A 17,718-nucleotide genomic window follows, 5' to 3' on the forward strand; every position below is an offset into this window, starting at 1 on the left:
ATCTGCACTTGGTTATCATTGATGAAATTTCCATGGTTGGATCAGATATGTTGTTGAACATCCACAAGCGTCTAGAGGAAATTAAAGGAGTTACTGGAGATTCAATATATTTTGGTAATGTGTGTATTCTTGCAGTTGGAGATTTGTATCAACTTCCTCCAGTGAGACAGTCACAAATATATCAACCTGTACGTGATCCAGTCGAAAGGTTGAATGGTTGTCTCTGGAAAGAAGAGTTCAAAATACATGAGTTGGATGAAGTTATGCGTCAGAAAGATGACTGTGCATTTGCAGAATTGCTTTGCCGTGTTAGAGTTGGGAAATGTACAAATAGAGATCTGGAGGTATTGAAATCTAGAGAAATCAGTTTAGATGATCCAAATTACCCACACGATGTACTCCACGTATTTGCATTCAACTGTGATGTTGATGACAGGAATATGGCAAAATTGGAGAAACTTGCACCAAGTCCTAAACAGCGTATTTACATTCATGCATCAGATGACAAAACGGACAGCACAGGACAACTAAATTTGGAAAGAATACCAACTTCACAGAAACGTTCTGAAACTGCTGGTCTTCATACGACTCTCATTTTGGCAATTGGTGCACGAGTGATGCTCACATATAATGTGGATACTGGAGATGGACTTGTTAATGGTGTAATTGGAACTGTTGAAAGTATCATAGAAAATACAAACAAAGGAGTTGCTATAGTTCTGGTGAAATTTGACAACGAAAATGTAGGTACAAGTGCTATTTCTGGAAGTCAGTGGAAAGACCGATATCCCAATGCAGTTCCAATCAAAAGACACGAAGGGAAATTTGAAAAAGGAAACAGGAAGGCAGCGCAAATCTCCAGAAGACAATTCCCGCTTACACTGGCTTGGGCAGTAACAATTCATAAGTGTCAGGGTCTCACAGTGGATGAAATTGTTGTCAGCATGAAGGGTGCAAAACGATTTGGAAAAGGACAAGCATATGTGGCATTCAGTCGAGTGAAGACTCTGCTTGGTTTGCATATACTTGACTTCGATTCAGCTGGAATAAAAGCTAATGATAAATTGGAACATGAAATTAATGAAATGTGTGTTAATACATTATCAATGGAAGAGTTAAATCTTTTGACCTTGCACAAACCTGACTGGATAACAGTGGGTCACTTAAATATCCATTATTTCCTGGAGAAATTAGCAGACCTGATGAGTCATAGAGAAAATCAAATTTTAGCTGAAACAGATGTTATGTGTTTCACTGAAACCTATCTGACAGATGATCATAATGTTGATGAATTTGCTGAGAAATATGGATATACAGTTTTCAGACAAAATATTCCAAGCATGCATGATCATGGTAATTTGCACGGAGTGATGATATGTGCTCTGACTGATCTGCAACCTAAAGAACTAGAACTGATATCTGTGAAAGGATTGGAGTCAAAAGCGATAGTTTTAGAAACGCAGAAATCACGTTTTGTTGTTGCTGTAGTTTATAGGAAACCATCATTCCCAATGAAAACCTTCTTGCTACAACTAAGTAGTCTTCTTGATTTGATGCCATTACATGTGCCAACAATCATACTTGGTGACTTCAATGATGATTTGACAAACCAAAGACAAACAGAGTTGACAAAGCTCATGCAATGCTATGGATTCAAACAATGTATTAACCAGGCAACAACAGATAGAGGTACAATGATAGATCACATATATTTCAATAAAAATGAACCGGAACAAGTTCACATGGACGTGCATGATACGTACTATTCTGATCATGACATGACTTTTGTCACCACAGAGTGTACATGAATGGTTCATGAGACATAATTGATGTCGTTGTAAGTTGTTATAGCAGATATTCTCCGCAAGCATGACATATATGACAGCATACTATGATTTCAAATAGTACATTACATATCTTAGCCCAGACAGAGCTACATTATCAAATATTTACCTGATTGTAATTAACATCAGTAATTAAATATTGATACATGTGAACTTCCTCCAGTGAGACAGTCACAAGTCTATCAACCTGTATGTGAACCAATAAAGGTTGAATGGTTGTCTCTGGAAAGATGAGTTCAAAATACATGAACAGCAACACTTCAAATTGGATACACTTCTTCATCAGAAGCTATATCAAATTCTCTAGAACTGCTAAACCCAATGGTGTCAATCATGACCAGTGAATGATCTCGTCATCTGAATCTTGTAACACCAATGACCTCTGGTGTGATACTATACTGTATGTGACTTGATTAGTGTTGTACAATGTTGACTACCCTTTGTTAAAATACCTGAAAATGAGTTTGTGATTTTACATCATTTGTGATTTTATATCATGTGATTTACATTTTACACGTCCAGCATGGTGATTTTAGTTCGGTGGGAATCAGAATATGGTTTTGACATACACTCAATATCTTGGTTCACATTTCTGGTACAGAGTAGTATGTTGTGCACATGTGTTCTGAGCATCTGTATTAAAGATAGTATCTCATCTTGCATATAATGCACTTGTGTGATCTTACTCTTCACAACCTTTGATTTTCTCCTCAGTGCTAGTGGACACAGCCTTCATAACATTCAATCGACTCAGTTGAAAGTTCAATGACATTCTAGAATGGCTGAAACTGGTCAGAAAGTATCTCTAGTATTGTTCTTTGTCAGGTCGATCTTGATTCCTGGATGTGACTTGTTTTTAGTTAAATACCAAAATGAGTGGTGTTTGGATCAACGATTACAAAGAAATTACGACTGATGAAGCTGAGAACATCTGTTATATTGCAGACAGAGTTAAATGCAATTATGACGTCATAAGGGAGGCACCTATGACGTCATCATTAACATATTTTATTCCCCATGGAGAGTTCTTTACAATGAGCCATGTCTCAATTTTTTCTATTCAGCACTTTTGGAGATATCGAGGTGCAAGGTTTTTTGGTTTTTCAAAGATGGCGGCTGAACCACGTGACCGATGACGTCATCATGAACATATTTTATTCCCCATGGAGAGTTCTTTACAAGGAGCCATGTCTCAATTTTTTCTATTCAGCACTTTTGGAGATATGGAGGTGCAAAGTTTTTCGGATTTTCCAAGCTGGCGGCAGAAGCACTTGACCGATGACGTCATCATTAACATGTTTTATTCCCCATGGAGAGTTCTTTACAATGAGCCATGTCTCAATTTTATCTGTTCAGCACTTTTGGAGATACAGTGGAACAAAGTTTTGCCGTTTTTCCAAGATGGCGGCCGACCACGTGACATATGACGTCATCATTAACATATTTTATTCCCCATGGAGAGTTCTTTACAATGAGCCATGTCTCAATTTTTTCATTTCAGCACTTTCGGAGATGTTGAGGTGCAAAGTTTTCCCATTTTTCCAAGATGGCGGCCGAACCACGTGACCGATGGCGTCATCATTAACATATTTTATTCCCCATGGAGAGTTCTTTACAATGAGCCATGTCTCAATTTTTTCTGTTCAGCACTTTTGGAGATTTTGTGGTGCAAAGTTTTGCCGTTTTTCCAAGATGGCGGCCGACCACGTGACTGATGACGTCATCATTAACATATTTTATTCCCCATGGAGAGTTCTTTACAATGAGCCATGTCTCAATTATTCTGTTCAGCACTTTTGGAGATATAGTGGTGCAAAGTTTTGCCGTTTTTCCAAGATGGCGGCCGACCACGTGACATATGACGTCATCATTAACATATTTTATTCCCCATGGAGAGTTCTTTCCAATGAGCCATGTCTCAATTTTTTCTGTTCAGCACTTTTGGAGATATAGTGGCGCAACGATTTGCCGTTTTTCCAAGATGGCGACCGAACCACGTGACTGATGACGTCATCATTTACATATTTTATTCCCCATGGAGAGTTCTTTACAATGAGCCATGTCTCAATTTTTTCTGTTCAGCACTTTTGGAGATATAGTGGTGCAAATTTTTGCCGTTTTTCCAAGATGGCGGCCGACCACGTGACATATGACGTCATCATTAACATATTTTATTCCCCATGGAGAGTTCTTTACAATGAGCCATGTCTCAATTTTTTCTGTTCAGTACTTTCGGAGATATAGAGGTGCAAATTTATTCGGTTTATCCAAGATGGCGGCCGAACCACGTCACTGATGACGTCATCATTGAGGCACAGTATATTAGAGGGCAAGACCATTATGTGTGCAAAGTTTGGCGATTCTCCGTGCAACGGTGTAGACGCAGTGCTGCAAACAGACAAACAGACAGATGAAAAATCGGTCAGAGACCGAGGACTTGCCGGAATGTACTTTTTTATCGGCCATTTAGGACAAATATGGCGGCCGAAGCACGTAACCGATAACGTCATCATTAACATTTTTATTCCCCATGAAGAGTTCTTTACAATGAGCCATGTCGCAATTTTTTCTATTCAGCACTTTCGGAGATGTGGAGGTGCAAAGTTTTTCGGTTTTTCCAAGATGGCGGCCAAATCACGTGACCGATGACGTCATCGTTTGGGCACAGTATATTAGAGGGCAAGACAAATACGTGTGCAAGGTTTGGCGATTCTACGTGCAACGGTGTGGACGTAGTGCTGCAAACAGACAAACAGACAGACAGACAGACGACCGAGGACTTGCCGGAATGTACTTTTTTATCCGCCATTTAGGACAAATATGGCGGCCGAACCACGTGACCGATGACGTCATCATTAACATATTTTATTCCCCATGGAGAGTTCTTTACAATGAGGCATGTCTCAATTTTTTCTATTCAGCACTTTTGGACACATAGAGGTGCTAAGTTTTTCGGTTTTTCCAAGATGGCGGCCGAACCACGTTACATATGACGTCATCATTAACAAATTTTATTCCCCATGGAGAGTTCTTTACAATGAGCCATGTCTCAATTTTTTCTGTTCAGCACTTTTGGAGATATAGTGGTGCAAAGTTTTGCCGTTTTTCCAAGATGGCGGCCGACCACGTGACATATGACATCATCATTAACATATTTTATTCCCCATGGAGAGTTCTTTACAATGAGCCATGTCTCAATTTTTTCTGTTCAGCACTTTTGGAGATTTCGTGGTGCAAAGTTTTGCCATTTTTCCAAGATGGCGGCCGACCACGTGACTGATGACGTCATCATTAACATATTTTATTCCCCATGGAGAGTTCTTTACAATGAGCCATGTCTCAATTTTTTCTGTTCAGTACTTTCAGAGATATAGAGGTGCAAATTTTTTTCTGTTTTTCCAAGATGGCCGCCGAACCACGTGACTGATGACGTCGTCATTAACATATTTTATTCCCCATGGACAGTTCTTTACAATGAGCCATGTCTCAATTTTCTCTATTCAGCACTTTCGGAGATATGGAGGTGCAAATTTTTTCCAAGATGGCGGCCGAACCACGTGACCGATGACGTCATCATTTGGGCACAGTATATTAGAGGGCAAGACAAATAAGTGTGCAAAGTTTGGCTATTCTACGTATAGAAAGATTCTACATATAGAAAGTTTTCGGGTTTTTCCAAGATGGCGGCCGAACCACGTGACCAATGACGTCATCATTAACATATTTTATTCCCCATCTAGAGTTCTTTAAAATGAGCCATGTCTCAATTTTTTCTGTTCAGTACTTTCGGAGATATAGAAGTACAAAGTTTTTCGGTTTTTCCAAGATGGCGGCCGAACCACGTCACCGATGACATCATCAATTGGGCACAGTCTATTCCAGGGCAAGACCAATATGTGTGCAAAGTTTGGCGATTCTACGTGCAACGGTGTAGACGCAGTGCTGCAAACAGACAGACAGACAAACAGACAGACAAACAGATGAAAAATCGGTCAGAGACCGAGGACTTGCCGGAATGTACTTTTTTATCGGCCATTTAGGACAAATAGGGCGGCCGAACCACGTGACCGATGACGTCATAATTAACATATTTTATTCCCCATGGAGAGTTCTTTACAATGAGCCATATCTCAATTTTTTCTATTCAGGACTTTTGGAGATGTGGAGGTGCAGAGTTTTTCGGTTTTTCCAAGATGGCGGCCGAACCACGTGACCGATGACATCATCATTAACATATTTTGTTCCCCATGGAGAGTTCTTTACAATGAGCCATGTCTCAATTTTTTCTATTCAGCAATTTCGGAGATATGGAGGTGCTAAGTTTTTCGGTTTTTCCAAGATGGCGGCCGACCACGTGACTGATGACGTCATCATTAACATATTTTATTCCCCATGGAGAGTTCTTTACAATGAGCCATGTCTCAATTTTTTCTGTTCAGCACTTTTGGAGATATAGTGGTGCAAATTTTTGCCGTTTTTCCAAGATGGCGACCGACCACGTGACATATGACGTCATCATTAACATATTTTATTCCCCATGGAGAGTTCTTTACAATGAGCCATGTCTCAATTTTTTCTGTTCAGTACTTTCAGAGATATAGAGGTGCAAATTTATTCGGTTTTTCCAAGATGGCGGCCGAACCACGTCACCGATGACGTCATCATTGAGGCACAGTATATTAGAGGGCAAGACCATTATGTGTGCAAAGTTTGGCGATTCTCCGTGCAACGGTGTAGACGCAGTGCTGCAAACAGACAAACAGACAGACAAACAGACAGACAGACAAACAAACGAACAGATCAACATACTTGCCGGAAAATTTTTCCGGCAAGTAACGAACAGATCAACATACTTGCCGGAAAATTTTTCCGGCAAGTAACAAACGAACAGATCAACATACTTGCCGGAATCTTTTCCGGCAAGTAATGAAAAATCGGTCAGAGACCGAGGACTTGCCGGAATGTACTTTTTTATCGGCCATTTAGGACAAATAGGGCGGCCGAACCACGTGACCGATGACGTCATAATTAACATATTTTATTCCCCATGGAGAGTTCTTTACAATGAGCCATATCTCAATTTTTTCTATTCAGGACTTTTGGAGATGTGGAGGTGCAGAGTTTTTCGGTTTTTCCAAGATGGCGGCCGAACCACGTGACCGATGACATCATCATTAACATATTTTGTTCCCCATGGAGAGTTCTTTACAATGAGCCATGTCTCAATTTTTTCTATTCAGCACTTTCGGAGATATGGAGGTGCTAAGTTTTTCGGTTTTTCCAAGATGGCGGCCGACCACGTGACTGATGACGTCATCATTAACATATTTTATTCCCCATGGAGAGTTCTTTACAATGAGCCATGTCTCAATTTTTTCTGTTCAGCACTTTTGGAGATATAGTGGTGCAAATTTTTGCCGTTTTTCCAAGATGGCGGCCGACCACGTGACATATGACGTCATCATTAACATATTTTATTCCCCATGGAGAGTTCTTTACAATGAGCCATGTCTCAATTTTTTCTGTTCAGTACTTTCGGAGATATAGAGGTGCAAATTTATTCGGTTTTTCCAAGATGGCGGCCGAACCACGTCACCGATGACGTCATCATTGAGGCACAGTATATTAGAGGGCAAGACCATTATGTGTGCAAAGTTTGGCGATTCTCCGTGCAACGGTGTAGACGCAGTGCTGCAAACAGACAAACAGACAGACAAACAGACAGACAGACAAACAAACGAACAGATCAACATACTTGCCGGAAAATTTTTCCGGCAAGTAACAAACAGACAGACAAACAGACAGACAGACAAACAAACGAACAGATCAACATACTTGCCGGAAAATTTTTCCGGCAAGTAATGAAATGAAAAATCGGTCAGAGACCGGGGACTTGCCGGAATGTACTTTTTTATCGGCCATTTTGGACAAATATGGCGGCCAAACCACGTGACCGATGACGTCATCATTATTTGTTTTCTAAACTAATTTATTCCTTGATGATGCTCAAGAAATTTCATCTTGATCGGATGAAGTTTTGTACTTGTCGAATTATGACGTCATAATGGAGGCACCTTTGACATCATCAATAACATATTATATTCCCTATGGAGAGTTCTTTACAATGAGCCATGTCTCAATTTTTTCCATTCAGCACTTTCAGAGAAATGGAGGTGCAAAGTTTTTCGGTTTTTCCAAGATGGCGGCCGAACCACGTGACCGATGACATCATCATTATTTTTTTCTCCACCAGTTTATGCCGTCATGTTGCTCAAGAAATTTCATCTTGATTGGATGAAGTTTTGTACTTGTCGAATTATCAAATTATGACGTCATAATGGAGGCCTTGGGTCGAGAGAGTTAAAAATTGGGCACAGTCTATTCCAGGGCAAGACAAATAAGTGTGTAAAGTTTGGCGATTATACGTGCAACGGTGGAGATGTAGCACTGCAAACAAACAGATAGACAAACAGATGAAAAATCAGTAAGAGACCGAGGACTTGTCGGAATATACTTTTTTATCAGTCATTTAGGACAAATATGGCGGCCGAACCACGTGACCGATGACGTCATCATTAACATATTTTATTCCCTATGGAAAGTTCTTTACAATGAGCCATGTCTCAATTTTTTCTATTCAGCACTTTCGGAGAAATGGAGGTGTAAATTCTTTCGGTTTTTCCAAGATGGCGACCGAACCACGTGACCAATGACATCATCATTATTTTTTTCTCCACCAGTTTATGCCGTCATGTTGCTCAAGAAATTTCATCTTGATTGGATGAAGTTTTGTACTTGTCGAATTATCAAATTATGACATCATAATGGAGGCCATGGGTCGAGAGAGTTAAAAATTGGGCACAGTCTATTCCAGGGCAAGACAAATATGTGTGTAAAGTTTGGCGATTCCATGTGCAACGGTGTAGACGTAAGACTGCAAACAAACAGATAGACAAACAGATGAGAAATCGGTCAGAGACCGAGGACTTGCCGGAATGTACTTTTTTATCAGTCATTTAGGACAAATATGGTGGCCGAACCACGTGACCGATGACGTCATCATTAACATATTTTATTCCCCATGGAGAGTTCTTTACAATGAGCCATGTCTCAATTTGTTCTATTCAGGACTTTTGGAGATGTGGAGGTGCAAAGTTTTTCGGTTTTTCCAAGATGGCGGCCGAAGCACGTGACTGATGACGTCATCATTAACATATTTTATTCCCCATGGAGATTTCTTTACAATGAGCCATGTCTCAATTTTTTCTATTGAGCACTTTCGGAGAAATGGAGGTGCTAGGTTTTTCGGTTTTTCCAAGATGGCGGCCGAACCACGTGACCTATGACGTCATCATTAACATATTTTATTCCCGATGGAGAATTCTTTACAATGAGCCATGTCTCAATTTTTTTCTATTCAGCACTTTCAGAGATATGGAGGTGCAACGTTTTTCTGTTTTTCCAAGATGGCGGCCGAACCACGTGACCGATGACGTCATCATTAACATATTTTATTCCCCATCGAGATTTCTTTACAATGAGCCATGTATCAATTTTTTCTGTTCAGCACTTTCGGAGATATGGAGGTGCAAATTTTTTGGTTTTTCCAACATGGCGGCCAAACCACGTGACCTTGGACGTCATCATTTGGGCACAGTATATTAGAGGGCAAGACAAATACGTGTGCAATGTTTGGCGATTCTACGTGCAACGGTGTAGACGTAGTGCTACCAATAGACAAACAGACAAACAGACAAACAGACAGATGAAAAATCGGTCAGAGACCGAGGACTTGCCGGAATTTACTTTTTTTATCGGCCATTTAGGACAAATATGACGGCCGAACCACGTGACCGATGACGTCATCATTAACATATTTTATTCCCCATGGAAAGTTCTTTACAATGAGCCATGTCTCAATTTTTTCTATTCAGCACTTTTGGAGAAATGGAGGTGCAAAGTTTTTCGGTTTTTCCAAGATGGCGGCCGAACCACGTGACCGATGACATCATCATTAACATATTTTATTCCGCATGGAAAGTTCTTTACAATGAGCCATGTCTCAATTTTTTCTATTCAGCACTTTTGGAGAAATGGAGGTGCTAAGTTTTTCGGTTTTTCCAAGATGGCGGGCGAACCACGTGACCGATGACGTCATCACTTTTTTTTTTTCTCCATCAGTTTATGCCGACATGATGCTCAAGAAATTTCATCTTGATCGGATGAAGTTTTGTACTTGTCGAATTATGACGTCATAATGGAGGCACCTTTGACATCATCAATAACATATTATATTCCCTATGGAGAGTTCTTTACAATGAGCCATGTCTCAATTTTTTCCATTCAGCACTTTCAGAGATATAGAGGTGCAAATTTTTTCGGTTTTTCCAAGATGGCGGCCGAACCACGTGACCGATGACATCATCATTATTTTTTTCTCCACCAGTTTATGCCGTCATGTTGCTGAAGAAATTTCATCTTGATTGGATGACGTTTTGTACTTGTCGAATTATCAAATTATGACGTCATAATGGAGGCCTTGGGTCGAGAGAGTTAAAAATTGGGCACAGTCTATTCCAGGGCAAGACAAATAAGTGTGTAAAGTTTGGCGATTCTATGTGCAACGGTGGAGACGTAGCACTGCAAACAAACAGATAGACAAACAGATGAAAAATCAGTCAGAGACCGAGGACTTGTCGGAATATACTTTTTTATCAGCCATTTAGGACAAATATGGCGGCCGAACCACGTGACCGATGACATCATCATTAACATATTTTATTCCCCATGGAGAGTTCTTTGCAATGAGCCATGTCTCAATTTTTTCTATTCAGCACTTTCGGAGAAATGGAGGTGTAAATTTTTTCGGTTTTTCCAAGATGGCGGCCGAACCACATGACCGATGACATCATCGTTATTTTTTTCTCCACCCGTTTATGCCGTCATGTTGCTCAAGAAGTTTCATCTTGATTGGATGAAGTTTTGTACTTGTCGAATTATCAAATTATGACGTCATAATGGAGGCCATGGGTCGAGAGAGTTAAAAATTGGGCACAGTCTATTCCAGGGCAAGACAAATATGTGTGTAAAGTTTGGCGATTCCATGTGCAACGGTGTAGACGTAGCACTGCAAACAAACAGATAGACAAACAGATGAAAAAATCGGTCAGAGACCGAGGACTTGCCGGATTGTACTTTTTTATCGGCCATTTAGGACAAATATGGCGGCCGAACCACGTGACCGATGACGTCATCATTAACATATTTTATTCCCCATGGAGAGTTCTTTACAATGAGCCATACCTCAATTTTTTCTATACAGGACTTTTGGAGATGTGGAGGTGCAGAGTTTTTCGGTTTTTCCAAGATGGCGGCCGACCACGTGACCGATGACGTCATCATTAACATATTTTATTCCCCATGGAGAGTTCTTTACAATGAGCCATGTCTCAATTTTTTCTGTTCAGTACTTTTGGAGATATAGTGGCGCAACGTTTTGCCGTTTTTCCAAGATGGCGACCGAACCACGTGACTGATGACGTCATCATTTACATATTTTATTCCCCATGGAGAGTTCTTTACAATGAGCCATGTCTCAATTTTTTCTGTTCAGCACTTTTGGAGATATAGTGGCGCAACGTTTTGCCGTTTTTCCAAGATGGCGACCGAAGCACATGACTGATGACGTCATCATTTACATATTTTATTCCCCATGGAGAGTTCTTTACAATGAGCCATGTCTCAATTTTTTCTGTTCAGTACTTTCGGAGATATAGAGGTGCAAAGTTTTTCGGTTTTTCCAAGATGGCGGCCGAACCACGTCACCGATGACGTCATCAATTGGGCACAGTCTATTCCAGGGCAAGACCAATATGTGTGCAAAGTTTGGCGATTCTACGTGCAACGGTGTAGACGCAGTGCTGCAAACAGACAGACAGACAGACAGACAGACAGACAGACAGACAAACAGACAGACAAACGAACAGATCAACATACTTGCCGGAAAATTTTTTCCGGCAAGTAACAAACACAGCTTTTGCGTCGCTTTTGTCTTTTCCCTCATTGAGCAAATATGGAGGTGCAAATTTCGTCCCTGGTCGGTGTGCAACTCCTGTGGAATCCCATGCCGGCACACAAATCCTTCCACGAAGGCCTACGCCCTCCCCAACCAAGAAGCAGGGGTGGTAGCGCAGGCCTTCGTGGAAGGATTTGTGTGCCGGCATGGGATTCCACAGGAGTTGCACACCGACCAGGGACGAAATTTTGAGAGCAAATTGCTAAAAGATGTGTGCAGTCTCCTGTCAATTCGAAAAACCAGGACAACGCCTTTAAGACCTCAATCTGACGGGATGGTGGAAAGATTCAACCGAACTTTAATCCCACTCCTGACACCAATTGTTACAGACACGACTTTGATGTTAAGGTGGGCCGAGCGGAATGGCCGCCGTGTCCGCACAAATTACCCGATTGTACTCCCCGCCGGATATACGCAGCCGCTTGCCGGACGTGACGAGAGATATGGAGGTTCTGCCTCGCAGGTTCTGCCTCCATGAAAAATCGGTCAGAGACCGAGGACTTGCCGGAATGTACTTTTTCATCAGCCATTTAGAACAAATATGGCGGCTGAACCACGTGATAGATGACGTCATCATTAATATATTTTATTCCCCATGGAGAGTTCTTTACAATGAGCCATGTCTCAATTTTTCCCATTATGCACTTTTGGAGATATAGTGGTGCAAAGTTTTCCCGTTTTTCCAAGATGGCGGCCGAACCACGTGACCGATGGCATCATCATTAACATATTTTATTCCCCATGGAGAGTTCTTTACAATGAGCCATGTCTCAATTTTTTCTATTCAGCACTTTCAGAGATATGGAGGTGCAAAATTTTTCGGTTTTTCCAAGATGGCGGCCGAACCACGTGACATATGACATCATCATTAACATATTTTATTCCCCATGGAGTTCTTTACAATGAGCCATGTCTGATTTTTTCCTGTTCAGCACTTTCGGAGATATGGAGGTGCAAAGTTTTTCGGATTTTCCAAGATGGCGGCCGAATCACGTGACCGATGACATCATCATTAACATATTTTATTCCCCATGGAGAGTTCTTTACAATGAGCCATGTCTCAATTTTTTCTGTTCAGCACTTTTGGAGATATAGTGGTGCAAAGTTTTGCCGTTTTTCCAAGATGGCGGCCGACCACGCGACTGATGACGTCATCATTAACATATTTTATTCCCCATGGAGAGTTCTTTACAATGAGCCATGTCTCAATTTTTTCTGTTCAGCACTTTTGGAGATATAGTGGTGCAAAGTTTTGCCGTTTTTCCAAGATGGCGGCCGACCACGTGATATATGACGTCATCATTAACATATTTTATTCCCCATGGAGAGTTCTTTACAATGAGCCATGTCTCAATTTTTTCTGTTCAGCACTTTTGGAGATATAGTGGCGCAACGTTTTGCCGTTTTTCCAAGATGGCGACCGAACCACGTGACTGATGACGTCATCATTTACATATTTTATTCCCCATGGAGAGTTCTTTACAATGAGCCATGTCTCAATTTTTTCTGTTCAGTACTTTCGGAGATATAGAGGTGCAAGGTTTTTCAGTTTTTCCAAGATGGCGGCCGAACCACGTCACCGATGACGTCATCAATTGGGCACAGTCTATTCCAGGGCAAGACCAATATGTGTGCAAAGTTTGGCGATTCGCCGTGCAACGGTGTAGACGCAGTGCTGCAAACAGACAGACAGACAGACAGACAGACAGACAGACAGACAAACAGACAGACAAACGAACAGATCAACATACTTGCCGGAAAATTTTTTCCGGCAAGTAATAAAGTGCACTTTTGGCTTAGTTGCTGTCAGTTAAAGACACAGAGACATCCATTGCACATAATCTACATAAAAGTGGCTTTTGCTTGAATTATTCAATAAATAAATCAATTAATTGAAGAATGCGTGAGCAGTACTCGTACTCTTTAAAAACTGTGTGTACAATCCAAGTCCCACTCTCCCTCCCCCCAAACTCCTTTCTCCCGGCTGAGGTACGCACAACTCGCACAGTCCCAGGTCCACCACTCTCCCAGCCGAGGGAGCGAAGCTCGACTGGCCAATTTGTATTTACGGATATTTTCATTTATGGAGTTTTGTGATTTTTTCTCCTGGAATTGTGTTTTGGAGTTACATCAGTATGTGAAATTTATACTTTCTAGCCCATCTAGAAGGCACTAAACATTTATATCAGTGAGTGAGTGGTTATGTCATGGAGCTTTATCTATAAGATACACATCTATAAATGGATTGAGGTGTTTGCTGGAATGTTTGTACCAGCATTGCTCGCCAGGCTGGTGTTCCGAATGTATGCCGAAAATCTTGAGAAGATGTCACGACCTGCAGAGTTTGATCGTGGGTACTGCACCGCCAGCTTGGGATACCTTGAAGGAAAACAGGGTTGTGAAAGGCAGAGACATGTGCAGTTAATTTGAGTGTTTTTGAAAATGCTAAATAAAAACGAAAGGTAATTTTTTTATAGCAGGGCTGTTTGGGGGGGTGGGGGGGGGGGGGAAATATAGATATGATAAATAAATAAACTAAAACAATTAAAATATAATAGATATTTAAAATAGGAGAGAACAGAAAGGAGAAATGTGAAGGGGAGAGAGAGAGAGAGAGAGAGAGAGAGAGAGAGAGAGAGAGAGAGAGAGAGAGAGAGAGAGAGGAAAATGAGGAGGAAAGATATATATAAAAGAAAAGTGGAAAAACAGAGTGGGGAAAAAGATTTTTCACGACAGCGGATCTAACTTTCCACCATCAACTTTTCCATCCTCACCAAAGAATCATGCACTTAAATCTATCTGGAAATGGGAGAATGCCATCAAACAGGGGACGAAGGCACTCCAGTGGTAGAGTGGCAACAATATTCAATATCTACCCGACATAATCAAGGATACCCATCACATCAACCTGGACTTATTCAATCTCTTCCCCACATAATCAAGGATACCCATCACGTAAACCTGGACTTATTCACTATCTACCCGACATAATCAAGGATACCCATCACGTAAACCTGGACTTATTCAATATCTTCCCAACATAATCAAGGATACCCATCACATCAACCTGGACTTATTCAATCTCTTCCCAACATAATAAAGGATACCCATCACATAAACCTGGACTTACTCAATCTCTTCCCCACATAATCAAGGATACCCATCACGTAAACCTGGACTTATTCAATATATACCCGACATAATCAAGGATACCCATCACATAAACCTGGACTTACTCAATCTCTTCCCCACATAATCAAGGATACCCATCACGCACCCAGGATCTTATTCAATCTCTTCCCAACATCATCAAGGATACCCATCATGTAAACCTGGACTTATTCAATATCTACCCGACATAATCAAGGATACCCATCACGTAAACCTGGACTTATTCAATATCTACCCGACATAATCAAGGATACCCATCACATAAACCTGGACTTACTCAATCTCTTCCCCACATAATCAAGGATACCCATCATGCACCCAGGATCTTATTCAATCTCTTCCCAACATCATCAAGGATACCCATCACGCACCCAGGATCTTATTCAATCTCTTCCCAACATCATCAAGGATACTCATCACGCACCCAGGCTCTGATTCAATCCTCTACCCTACATAATGAAGGATACCCATCACGTAAACCTGGACTTATTCAATCTCTACCCTACATAATCAAGGATACCCATCACGCACCCAGGATCTTATTCAATCTCTACCCTACATAATCGAGGATACTCATCACGTACCCAGGATCTTATTCAATCTCTACCCTACATAATGAAGGATACCCATCACGTACCCAGGATCTTATTCAATCTCTACCCTACATAATCAAGGATACCCATCATGCACCCAGGATCTTATTCAATCGCTTCCCTACATCATGAAGGATACCCATCACGTCCCCAGGATCTTATTCAATCTTTACCCTACATAATCAAGGATACCCATCACGCACCCAGGATCTTATTCAATCTCTACCTTACATAATGAAGGATACACATCACGTACCCAGGATCTTATTCAATCTCTTCCCTACATAATCAAGGATACCCATCATGCACCCAGGATCTTATTCAATCTCTACCCTACATAATGAAGGATACCCATCATGTACCCAGGATCTTATTCAATCTCTACCCTACATAATGAAGGATACCCATCACGTACCCAGGATCTTATTCAATCTCTACCCTACATAATCAAGGATACCCATCATGCACCCAGGATCTTATTCAATCGCTTCCCTACATCATGAAGGATACCCATCACGCACCCAGGATCTTATTCAATCTCTACCCTACATAATGAAGGATACACATCACGTACCCAGGATCTTATTCAATCTCTTCCCTACATAATCAAGGATACCCATCATGCACCCAGGATCTTATTCAATCTCTACCCTACATAATGAAGGATACCCATCATGTACCCAGGATCTTATTCAATCTCTCCCCTACATAATGAAGGATACCCATCACGCACCCAGGATCTTATTCAATCTCTACCCAACATATTCAAGGATACCCACCATGCACCCAGGATCTTATTCAATATGTAACCTCCATATTGCTTTCATTGCAAAAATAAATTTTGAGTGCTTTATCATTCAGAAACCGTTGTGGCCTGTTTCAAGTTCCATTGCATTGCTGCACGGACCGAACAGCAAGAAAAAGGCAAGCCACAAAGTATACCAAAACAACAACCACAAAGGTTTATCTCTCGAGTTCTTTAAAAGTGAAATTCAAGTGGGAAATTGGTGAATTAAATTCAAATATTTATCAAGCCACAGAGCTCACAAAATGTGTTCACAGCTAGAACCAACATGGCAGAGTTCCGAACATGAGGTTTGATTCGATGTTGGGCATTTTGGGGTTTTTTAAAATCGGTATCTATATATAATGAAAGCAGATCGCACAAAAAGATGAAAAAAATGTTTATTAAATAAATTTAATTAAAGAATACCAAATGCGCCCAACCAGTTCCACCAGGCATGAAAAAAGGCCTGCAACAAAATGGCGGCTTAAGACTCCTGCGAGGTGACAGTAGACTGACCAAGATGGCGCACCGCAATCCTGGTAAGGATTTCTTTTGTATTTTGATGATGATCATCTCGCTGATTATCTTCAAAAGGTGTGTTTAAATTCACCCATACATCCGATTTTCATTCCTGCACTCCCGTGGAGGTCCGTTCATATGCATGCAAAGCTTGGGGCCGCTAGGTTTCATGGTTTTGGAGTTATGGAGGAGACACACTGATACACATGCACACTTTATCTTTTATTATTATAGAGATGGTTGGGAGACAGTGGCCATAATTATATAATAATATGATCCCTGACAAAAGGAACTTCATTGCAGGAGAAGGCCATCAGCACCTGCACAAGGGTTGCCAACCGATGGCTGTTTGTCCATGATATATCCTTTTTAAATGCTGAGCATCAAGCAAGTAAGCAACAAGTAGCATTTTCAAATCCATTGGTAAACTAGAACGCCACTCAGTAGAGCGCATATTCCCGCCGTGGGTTTAGTTGGAATAATACTGTTGTGGTTTTTAGAACCCTCCACTTTGTAAATATTGTAATATCCCTTATAAATAATCCCCTGTAAATATTCCCATTTTTGTGTAAAGGTCAGAGGTCGCACCCTAGCTCGGTCATATTGCAACACGTAGGACACCATAGGCTTCTTCTTTAGTTATCTCATTAGTGTGTGTTCTAGTTAAGGATCTGTTCCCAATAGTTGAATCTGCGTTGCATTAATCAAATACGATAGGCCCATTTCGCT

At 41.0% G+C, this 17,718-nt stretch overlaps 1 pseudogene; it reads right to left on the bottom strand.

The window, feature by feature from the left end:
- Positions 1 to 17,718, bottom strand: part of LOC144889031 (chloride intracellular channel protein 4-like) — a 54,529-nt pseudogene that overhangs the window by 25,954 nt on the left and 10,857 nt on the right.

Source organism: Myxine glutinosa, unplaced genomic scaffold, assembly GCF_964187855.1.
Source record: "Myxine glutinosa unplaced genomic scaffold, kmMyxGlut1.1 SCAFFOLD_597, whole genome shotgun sequence".
Lineage (NCBI taxonomy): Eukaryota > Metazoa > Chordata > Myxini > Myxiniformes > Myxinidae > Myxine > Myxine glutinosa.